Source organism: Schistocerca nitens, chromosome 5, assembly GCF_023898315.1.
Source record: "Schistocerca nitens isolate TAMUIC-IGC-003100 chromosome 5, iqSchNite1.1, whole genome shotgun sequence".
Classification (NCBI taxonomy): domain Eukaryota; kingdom Metazoa; phylum Arthropoda; class Insecta; order Orthoptera; family Acrididae; genus Schistocerca; species Schistocerca nitens.
This window is the reverse complement of record NC_064618.1, coordinates 656,035,411-656,047,681: the sequence shown is the minus strand read 5'-3', so window position 1 is coordinate 656,047,681 and position 12,271 is coordinate 656,035,411.

Sequence of the window (12,271 nt, the reverse complement as noted above, 5' to 3'; positions counted from 1 at the left end):
TCGTTTTTCGTATAACCATTTCTTGCAAAGGCCATTCGTAAATGATTTAGTTCTTCTTGTAATTAGCCTGGTTCACAAATATTATTGGCCCTATCCACTAGTGTTTTTATGACCCCCCTCTTTTGCCTAGGGTGGTGGTTTGAGTTCTTATGGAGGTAGCGATCAGTATGTGTACCTTTCCTGTAGACCTTATGGCCTAAGGTCCCATCCGCCCGTTTGATAACTGATACATCCAAGAAGTTAAGTTGTCCATTGTTCTCCTTCTCCATAGTAAATTTAATCTTTGGGTTGATGCTATTTAAGTGTACCAGGAAATCATTCAAGTCTTCTTCCTCATGATTCCATATTACAAAGGTATCATCCACATACCGATACCACTTCGAGGGGCTTTTTTTGGCCGACTGCAGTGCTTGATGTTCAAAATATTCCATGAATAAATTCGCAATTGCGGGACTTAGGGGGCTTCCCATGGCTACCCCATGGATCTGTTCATAAAATTCACCATTGTACTGAAAATATGTCGAGGATAGACAGCGTTGGAACAAGGCTACTATATCAGTAGGGAACATATCGGCTATATGGGAGAGAGCTTCATCAACTGGAACCATCGTGAACAAAGACACTATATCAAAACTGACAAGGATGTCATTAGGACCGACAGTAATTTCCCTCAATTTCTCAATGAAGTGTAGAGAGTTTTTAATATGACTCTCAGTTTTGCCTATGTAAGGTTGTAACAAAGAGGCAAGGTGTCTGGCTAGTTCTTGGGTAGGAGCTCCAATTGCGCTGACTATTGGTCTCAAGGGAACATCAGGCTTATGTATCTTTGGTAATCCATATAATCTCGGAGGATAAGCCTCCGTTTTACAAAGATACTTTTTAACTTCTGTAGGGATGGAAGACTGTTTTATCAGACGATTGGTGGCATTCAGCACATTCGCTGTGGGATCCTTTTTCAACTTCTTGTATGTGCTGGGTTCCAGGAGATCACTGATCTTCTTGTGATAATCCTCAGTATTCATTAAAACAGTAACATTTCCCTTGTCAGCGGCAACTATAATAACATTCTTGTCTGCACTGATCTCCCGCAATGCCTTCCTTTCCCCTTGAGACAGATTACTGCTGGGTGGCTTAGCTTTGCGTAATATCCTGGAGGTTTCCATTCTAATTTCATCAGCAGAATATGATGGTAACTGACGAATTCCTGCCTCTATATTAGCAATAATGTCCTCCATAGGAATCTTGGATGGAGTTATTGCAAAATTCCCTCCTTTAGACAGAACAGAAAGTTCTTCCTTAGACAATTCTTTTTCCGATAAATTAATAGCCGTTTGGGAATTGTTTGGAATCGGTGTTTCCTGTCGACCCTCTTGTAGACGATCAAACTTCTCCTTCTGCCTATTGGAAGACACTTCTGCACTAATCTCCATAGATCTAAATGTTAAACTGTCCACTTTGTTCCAATGACAAAACTGCATAGTATTGCTAATAAGTAAATGAAGATTTAGCAGTTGACCATCACATACCGTCAGTCCTCGTCATGTCTGATGTATGCCCATGCATCTGTACCAGTACACGTCATCCAATCTCTGTTTGACTCAATGCCCAGGCGTATCAAGGCCGTTATTACGGCCATAAGTGATTGTTCTGGATACTGATTTCTCAGGATCTATGCACCCAAATTGTTTGAAAATGTAATCACATGTCAGTTCTAGTATAATATATTTGTCCAATGAATACCCGTTTATCATCTGCATTTCTTCTTGGTGTAGCAATTTTAATGGCCAGTAGTGTACTTCTAAACTTATGAATAGTTTTTTGTTGAGGGCATTCTCTGCTGAAGTAATCCGTATTTCAGAAAGAAACCGCTTTCAGCTGAATATGAACTTTTATTTTTATTTACAGGAGCACGACTGTTTTCGTGATGTCAGATCACATCTTCAGGTGTACATGTGAAAGATAGGAAACATACACTCGACATTATGATAAAAAACCGGTTATCTGTCCTAATATGAAATAATCACGCATCAGTAAAACACTAAGCCCATGATACGGGAAGGAGGAAGGACTCAACTTTCTCAAAATAAAATGCTGTTACTCACAACAAGCAGGGCATAAAGATCAAATTGATCAGTTGAAAAAGTGACATATTGAAAGTGCGTTTATCTGCGATGTAAAAGCAAAATAAGGAAACAAAACAGGCAGAGAGCCCGTGATTAAGAAAACACACTTCATCCCAGGAAGCGGTGGGCAGCAACCCTCCAACCGCCTCCCCATGCAGACAACAGGGCCACACTGCTAGTCAACCTGCTCATGTGTGTCACAGGGGGCACTACCGCCACCACACACGTGCGGGAAAAGTTGCAAACGGTTTCGAGCGTATTCAAATTCATGCTGATGATTGAGGCCCCATTTACATAGATTACTGGGATAGGTATCCGGTTTTTTATCATAATGTCGACTGCATTATCTTGTAGATGCATACCTGAAGATTTGATTTGATATCACGAAACCGGTCGTGCTCCCATAAATAAAAAGAACAGTTCATATACAGGTGAGACGGTTTATTTCTAAAACAACTTTAAACTTCTTAAACTGGAAGCTAATTACGTACAGCACTTACATGGTGTGTCATATTCATATAATTCAACTTTAAAAGTCTTTAAGCATGACATAGTCATAACGTGACTTAATTAAAACGTATGTATGCATTGTCTCACTTTGTTTGCACCTGTGGACTAGCCACAGAGAGGGCGGTAGACCAGCTTCATCTGTAATTTATACTCCAATTCCTTCATTAACCCTCCGCTGCTCGCGCGGATGACACTCGTCATCCACATGACTTTTCCGCTCAATTTTGTCTGACAGGGCTGGATTGAGTTCGCGCCATTTTCTGTACCTTTCTGTCAACTCTCCGGCTGTTAGCTCCGATCATTGTTGGCTTTCAGTTACGAAAGATACACTGTTTATGAAACATTACTATAGTCTGGAGGACACTTGTCATCCGCGCGAGCTCTGCTGCCACAATCTGAAACAAAGTAAGCCTATATTACTTTATTGCTTTCCTACCTTCAATCGATCTTTCATGTGCGTAAATTAAGACGTATTGAAACTGATTGGAGTTACCCTCCGTGTCACCTAGTATTCTCTTTATTTTTAAATTGCGGAAGAAATGTCAAAGGCAAAAAACCTCGGGCAGAGTTTAGTAGAGATCCTAATGTATGGTTGGAATGGTTCAATGAGCTGAGTGATGAAGATGCTCACAGTGATAGCGATGACTCAGAGACTGAGGATTCTGTTCATGAAAGCGCTCATGATTCAGGAACAGAACAAGAAGTGTCAGAAAATGATAAATATGAATCACAGGAAGAAGTAACTCAAGAGGATGCATTTCTTTAGGGAAAGATGGAATAACTAGGTTTGATAATATCCGTGATGGAGGTGTTCACAGATAGATTGACAAGGTGGCTGCTATCAGAGCTATCAGAGAGGTGCTTGAACTATTCACGAACAATTGCCAAAAATATTTTTCACCTAGTGAATATCTTACTGTTGACGAACAGCTTTTGGCATTTAGAGGAAACTGCCCGTTCAGGCAATATATTCCTAGCAAACTAGCAAAGTATGGGTTAAAAGTGTTTTCTTTGGTTGATGTAAAAACAGCTTACACTTTGAATTTAGAACCGTACGTCGGTAAGCAACAAGAGGGACAACATAATGTCAGTAATTCAGCTGAAGATATTGTTCTTCGAATGCTCAAACTGTTTCAAACGTTAGAATACATTATACTGTGTACAAATATTAAATTTATTATATTTAGATTTAATAAAAAATCATAAAACCAGTCATAAAGACCGTCCAAAGTATACAAACAGACCGCTTGCTTTGTGGATGACACGAATTTTCGCGCGGGTAACGGAGGGTTAAATCGGGATAAGAACTTACTGTCTAACGTGCTCATTGGACATCAAGTAAGCATCCTTTTTGTTACTATTTTAATATTGTCTAACTTAGTCTGGAAGCCTTTTGTATGTACGATACTCTTCTGTCAGTCCTGTGAAAACAGATTTAAATATCAGTATAAGAGAAGGGTATCCACAGTGGAAACTACTGAATGTGGAAAGAGAGAGATATGGTGCTCAAGGTGGAGGAGAATGAAAGTAAAAGAAAGACTTGGAATACCAGAACAGGAGAAGGAAAGACGACAGACCCCAAAAACAGGTACCCACGCTACTCGCCACCCCAGGTATCTCTCTCCTTGTGGGGGACTTCACTAATGTGCCAGAGGAAGAAGATTTTCTCAAATCCTGCAGAACTGACATCACCGGTTTTTCCTCCATAGGCAACGCCCTACTATTGACAGCCTATGGAGGAGTAGCAACTCAAATAGTAGCCTCCATCTGGTTAATTAACTAAAGTACCAAAGAAACTTGTGAGCCACACCCAGTACCTGGGCTGCTCTGAAAAGGTAGGCAAAGGGTACCATTTGTTACCACCACCCATTTCAAAGATATACAAAATTTGTACAAAATATACTAAAGTATAATTTCAAAATGTGGATACGTATTGATTCGCTGGATTTACCCCGTTATATTTTATATTGGTCAGACATCTCAATAGACATTTCATCCTTCACCACAGCATATATATGTTCTTTTTGTCACTGCCATGCCATCAAGGAAGAGGAGTTACGATTTAGGAACAGCTTAAAACCTTTTGTTGCCTTGCAAACTATACTTCTTTACTCCTTGTTACCCACATTATGACACTTACGTCACTATTATTCATTTATTAAATCAGTATAGAAGTTACATCACTACAAATCAAGTACGTCCATTTAGTACAAAACTTTTCAGTAAGCCTCAAAACCAGCTTGCATGCAGCGTGCAGAAACTGGGCTGATGTTTCTTACTTTTGATGACAGTACTTATACATTTGTACATTATGCATATTTCTCTGTGCGACTGTTTCATAATTTCAAAGGTGTTTCCGCGAATACATGGAAATGAAATTTTTTCGATTCTTCACTACAAGCGCAGTTCATTCTGTTTTCGTTTCTGATAGAAAATTGGCAAAATGAATACCCAAGGATGCTGGGTTTTTCAGCTAGTGTATGTACGAGGGCGGTTCAGAAAGTAACCTCCGATTGGTCACAGTGCGGGTTGTGGGGGGAGTAGCGACGCCATCTGTGCGTTCACGCACTCAACAGGTCAGTCGGCATCAAGCCGTGGTCGAGTGAACGTCGTACCTGTGCTAGTTTAGTTTTTGTGGCAGTTTGAAATGTGTGCTGCAATAGAAAACCCCGCCAAATGTGAAGTGCCTGCTGTCATAAGGTTTTTTACAGCCAAAGGATATTCTGCAGCAGCTATTCATCGTGAGCTTTGTGCCGTGTACGGACCAAGAGTTATGAGTGAAGGAGTTGTCTGTGAATGGGTACGTTTATTTAAAAGTGGACGAGAAAACGTTCATGATGAAGAGAGGAGTGGTAGACCATCATTGGTGACTGACGAACTCGTTCAGACAGTTGATGCAAAAGTTCGTGAAAATCGACGTTTCTCAATGTCAGAGTTGTCTACTGGTTTTCCACAGATTTCTAAGACTCTCTTGTACGAGATAGTGACAGCAAGATTGGGTTACCGTAAGTTCTGTGCGCGATGGGTGCCCAAAATTCTTACCGACCACCACAAAACTCAAAGAATGGCCTCTGCATTAGACTTTCTGTCACGTTATGAGGACGAAGGAGAACCATTGTTAAACAGAATCGTGACCGGTGACGAAACCTGGATTAAGTACGTGAACCCTGAGACAAAAGAACAATCAAAGATGTGGGCACATTCAAATTCGCCTACCAAACCAAGAAAAGCCTCGCAAGATTTTTCTGCCAGAAAACTGATGGCAACGGTGTTTTGGGATGCCAAAGGGGTGTTGTTGGTTGAATTCATGGAACGTGGTACGACCATTAATCAAGACGTGTACTGTGAAACAATAAAAAAGTTACGACGGGCTATACAGAACAAACGCCGTGGTATGCTGACTTCCGGTATCGTTTTTTTGCACGATAACGCCCGTCCTCACTCTGCTCGCAGAACAACAGCCCTTCTTGAGTCCTTCAAGTGGGACGTTATCAACCATCCACCTTACAGCCCAGACCTGGCGCCAAGTGATTATCACCTCTTCATGCATTTGAAGAAATGGCTCGGGTCACAGCGGTTTGATGACGACGAAGAGCTCAAAGATGCGGTCACAGGCTGGCTCCAGGCACAAGCGGGTGATTTTTATGCAGAAGGAATTTCAAAGCTTGTGAAGAGATACGATAAGTGCCTCAATCGCTATGGAGACTATGTAGAAAAATAGTGCAAAGATGTAGTTGTAAGATGTATATATTAAAATATTTTTATTTAACTTGGTGTATTTTTTTAAATCAACCGGAGGTTACTTTCTGAACGGCCCTCGTACATAAGGTGTAAGACGTCATGGTCTCCTGACCTTCATTGCTTACATATTCTGCCCTCACAATCATATTCCGCACATCAAGACGCTTCATTCGAACCCAAACTCGATAAGATAACGTCAATGTTGTATGAATTCATGTAAACGATATGCAAATAACAAGTAAGCCCACCGTGGTTGAAATACTCGAGGCTGGCGTACACACATACATTCCAGACACGATGGTCACAGGAGCTTTTAGTTCGTGAGAGGCAGAGCGCACGCCAGGAGGCCGGTCCCTTCAGAGAACGAGTCAACCTCGGCCGCCCATGGAGCGGACAGCGTTTGCCCGAGTGAAAGGAAGAACGACCCCCTGTTTGGCTTAAAAGCAAATTCCGCTACATTGTGTGGGAGCGCCCAGCCTACGCATTCTTTACAAACAGAGCACACAGTTTCACAGGTTTTCACAGGGAGACAGCAAACGCCAAACGCTGATGCTACAGATTTCCGGATTGGTCGCCCTAAACGAAACGTCATTCTCCCGTTTTAGAAGAGCAATGCTGATTGGCAGACGACATTTCTGACGCCTTGAGCTGAAGGAGTAATGGAAGAGACCAAAAGATATACCCCTTCACATCTGGCGTGGAGAGGGGCCGTTCCGTTGTCGCTCTTGGAACAAGAACAAGTAACGAGAGTGTGCGCGCTCGTACGTGTACTCAAAGAGCGAGAAACAAGTCTCTCCTCAGTACTTCACTGGGAGAGCACATCTGTTGAGAGCGAATCTGAGTGCGACTCTATATTGAATCCTTGTGATTAAGCATTGTTCACTGTGTTGGCCGCCACACTTATTGTGCGGTGTGAACGAACAGAGTTATAGTTAAATGCCTGCGAGCGAATTTTAGAGTAGCATGGCGGTGGACTGCTTATCTGACCGGTGTACCACGCCAATAGTTAGACTAGGGGCGAATAGGAGTCCTTGACTTCATCAAGGCGTAGGGAGAGTTTGACTGGCGAAGGTCAATCCAGATAGAACGAGAGTTCGAGAGTTATCTTATTTGTCAGCAGCGAGCGGCGCAGACAGCAGTCATCGCAGCTTACGGTATTGTGCGCTACAGCTCTTGCAAGCCCCATATTTCCTCCACAACAGTACACTTCACTGCATTATCCGTTAGAATGTTAGCCTCGACCGTACCTAGCAACATTCTAACGGATAATTATTCAAGTTGAGTAGGTGCGGCTCTCAGCCATTCTGCCAAGTCAATAATAATCTTAAACGTTGTATAGAAATTTCATTAGCGAATCCTATCCTTAAGAGGTAACTTCACATAACGAAAAGAACCCGGAAATAACTTGTTCGGTTCGTAACTAAAAGTCCCATTATGATTTCTCAGAATTTTTGCAAAATAAATAATAATTTTCGTTAGTTTCATGTTTTTCTTACACTAACTAGCACTACTACAGTACCCAAGTATCCCACTAATTACGTAAGAAATTTTGTGAATTTTTGTGTCATTTCCTCACAGCAGACGACTCCAGAAGATATTTATTGCTAGAAGTTTTTCAGGCATTTCTCTTTAGAACGTTAGGAGCGTCTGTCTGACTTCTGTAGTAGTTTGTGGGTGGAAATTGCATCTTGCAGGAGCCACAGAGTAAAGGGTACATCTCAGATTAATCCCTTGCGCAGAATGACAGAATAGCACTCACGCCACTCACAAAGGTTACAGTACCATGCCTAATATTACACACCGCTCTTCTCTATTCCTGTACTTTGATATATCTCACTCCTATTTTATCTAGAGTCCTTAGCTGATTACTGTGCGTCCTCATCTACTGTCTCTTAAGGACACTCCTGTGGGCTCAATTCAAAATTACCAAAACTTATTTTCGTTCACTGCAAACGTATTACGCTGCTGTGGCTTTTATTGTCTCTATCTGGATTTCATCTGGGTGTTCTCTCATCATCGAACTGCAATGTAAGGCTAACTTTTCCCTTCCCCTCGTCGACGCGACGATGCTAACATCCTGCGTATCCCCATTTAGGTATTGCATACAGTGTTTTGGGATATTACCTAGAAAATTGTCAACCTTAAAGTGTTAACATAGTGTCAGCATTATAATGAGATACCATAACATTAACGTGAATCTTCGACTAGGGAGCCACGAAATGTACCCAGAGAAGTCACAAAGGTGTTTGGTACCTGGATCGCAAATGTACCAAATTAATTGTTACTTACGAGATTGTATTTGAGTGTATAGTTTGCAGGCAACGAATGAGAGAAACACGTCAGCAGTTGTATTTAAATTACACTTTTGGATAAAGATTCATTACAATCTATGTTGTCTTACTTGCATGCGCTGATGCAGAAAACAACTGTAAAATGTCGCGCTACAGATGTAAAGTTGTGGCCACGAAGTGTCTATTATCTGCGGAAACACAAAATTCAGTTCCAGAGCAATACTACCCTCGTCTATTACCTGCCGAAATACAGAATTCAGTTCCAGAGCAAAACTACCCTCGAGAAATACGGTCATCCCATTGATTACTATCTGTTCTGTCTTAGTTGCATGCGAAGATGCAGAAAACATCTGTGAGATAGCGCGTAATAGCTGCACTGTTACTGAAATGGTAGCTAGTGTCTCTTTATCTATTACTGATAGGATAGTGGATGAAACGTAATTTAAAGAAGACAATACAGCAAAAAGTAAGAAACCGTATATGGAAATCTAAATAGGAAAAATTATAGCAGATAACTGGGGGCCTTGGAAGCGTCACTCTGAGTAATTCCTTCAGATCATGAACTCCCAGGGTCAAGGGCATTAAGTATCATTTGAGCGTGCCAGCGTCGTTGAAAAGAGCACCCAAGACGTTGTCCTGGATACATTAACCGACCCACACCTATTAATTTGCTTAATATATGCACGAGGCCGTCTGCATTTGATTTCAACTCTACCATGCCGTCTTCTTTTAACCCTCCATAAACATTTAAGTTAGTATTTGTCATATCATAAAGTTTAAACATAAATGTATAGTTAAACCTGGCACTACATTTCTCGTAAGTAATCACTCTGCTGAATGTTAATTGGAAATCATTTACTCTCAGTCTAACGACAACATCAGTTCATAATCTCATGCAAACACCTGACACATCACAAACATAAGTACCACCTGCCATAGGACAACTAAAATCCTATTTCCCATTGCTAAATTGTAGGTAAAACTCTGTTACACATTTGTTCCACCGCTTCAGTTGAAACTGCGTGTCAAAACTCAATAGTTCTTTACAAATAGTTTTTTTAATTACAACAGATGACAAAGAAGGTGTGTCAATGGGTAAAACAACATTTTGTTAAATCTTGGGTGCGAATAAATCACTACTACCCTCTTCCAAAGTTGACAAATTGGAAGAAGAAACTATCGTACGTAAATCTATATCTTGTTTTGGAATATCAAACCTGACTGAGTTTGTATTAACTCGTTATTTAATTTGATAGTATATTCATTTTCTCGACTTGTAACACAGTCAGTTTGTTCAGCTATGTCAGATTGTAACTCTACTTTATTTACAATGTCAGAGTACAATTCTGATCAATTACTACTAATTTTTGTTTTCTCTCCCTGACAGGATGCCTCAAAAGAGACGTCTAATAGATTGGTTTGACGATCTACTTCCTCATTTAGTGTTTCATTCAGTTTACCTATCTTTGCTCTTAAATCATCATTTGCGTGATAAAACATAGTGCTTATTCTCTGGCACATGCCGGCCTAAGTGGCCGTGCGGTTCTAGGCGCTACAGTCTGGAACCGAACGACCGCTACGGTCGCAGGTTCGAATCCTGCCTCTGGCATGGATGAGTGTGATGTCCTTAGATTAGTTAGGTTTAAGTAGTTCTAAGTTCTAGGGGACTGATGACCTCAGAAGTTAAGTCGCATAGTGCTCAGAGCAATTTGTACCATTTTGAACTCTGGCACAGATCGTTTACTTCTTTTTAAAAAAAATTCCATTAACTTCTCTTCCTCCATGTTTCCAGTGGCTTTCAGTTACAACAATATTTAATTTAAAGTTGACCTCTGCTTGTTAGGTACTGTCACCATATATAATACGTATAACTTCGTTAAACAAATGATTTCGCCGGCCGGGGTGGCCGAGCGGTTCTAGGCGCTACAGTCTGGAACCGCGCGACCGCTGCGGTCGCAGATTCGAATCCTGCCTCGGGCATGGATGTGTGTGATGTCCTTAGGTAAGTTAGGTTTAAGTAGTTATGAGTTCTAGTGGACTGATGACCTCAGAAGTTAAGTCCCATAGTGCTCAGAGCCATTTGAACAAATAATTTCGGAACTTCAAACACTTTCTTTACTCCACAACACATACCACAACCAAACAGTAAATAAATAAATTCAAGTTGATTTTAATACAGCTCATCAAAAGTTGGATCGCTCTGCTGAGTAAATTGGTTGGTGGGTTGGCTGGTTGATTTGGGGGGAGGGCACCAAACAGTGAGGTTATCGGTCTCATCGGATTTGGGAAGGACTGGGAAGGAAGTCTGTCGTGCCCTTTCAAAGGATTCATTCCCGCACTAGCCTGAAACGATTTATGGAAATCACGAAAAACCTAAATCAGCAAGGCCGGACGCGGATTTGAACCGTCGTCCTCCCAAATACGAGTCCAGTGTGCTAACCACAGCGCCACTTCGCTCGGTTGGGGAAACTCGGCTGTTGTCAGTGGATACATGGCTGAAGTTGTAGTTACATCTTCTGATTCGTAGACTTGAGAAGTTCTTCCGCGATGCAACTGTTGACGATTGAATTAGTGGTTATTAGCCGCCACACCAAATGTTTTGACGTCTGTTAACTCTCCTAAGGTGTAATTATTTAACAACTTCGACAAATATTTTGCCTGTCGACCGCGTTGCAGCGGACAACAGCACCATTTGTCCATGAAATCTTCCTTCCAAACTGCTGATATTTTTCTTGATGTTCTTTTAATATATCCTTTATCCCAGTTCAACTGAATTTTCAGCACAGAAGTATCCTATGTCCTGCACCGGGGCGCCACATGATGTATTCCTCATATCTGAAATAGGATGTGTGTTCAGACTGTGAGCACTGTTACTCTGAAACCCTGAGCTGCTGCCTCTTACAATACTGTTAAGACAAACCGAGTAGTTATTACTGTTTGAACTTCTTGACTGTTGCAGCTATTATTGTGCTGGAATCTGTAAACTGTTGGCAAAGCTCAACTTTTTACCAGTTAATATAAAGCTCTCCTGCAGAATAAAATTATACGCTGAGATGACAAAAGTCATGGGATACCTCCCAATATCGTGTCTGACGACCTTTTTGCCCGGCTTGTGCAGCAACTCGACGTAGCATGGACAAGTCGTTAGAAGTCCCCTGCAGAAATATTGAGCCAAGCTGCTTCTATAGCCGTCCATAATTGCGAAAGTGTTGTACACGAACTGACCTCTCGATTATGTCCCATAAATGTTCGATAGGATTCATATTGGGCGATCCGGGTGGCCAACTCATTCGCTCGAATTGTCCAACATGTTCTTCAAACCAATCTCGAACAACCGTGGGCCAGTGTCATGGCCACTGTCATGTTTGGGAACACTAAATCCATGAATGGCTGCAGATGGAAAAAATTGAAATTTGTGGTAAGCTCTTATGGGACAAGACTGCTGAGGTCATCGGTCCCTAATCTTACGCACTACTTAATCTAACTTATACCAACTTTCGCTAAAGACAACACACACAGCCATGCCAGAGGGAGGTCTCGAATCTACAACGGGGGCAGCAGCGCGGACCGTGACAAGATGCGCGGACCGTGACAAGATGGCCGAGA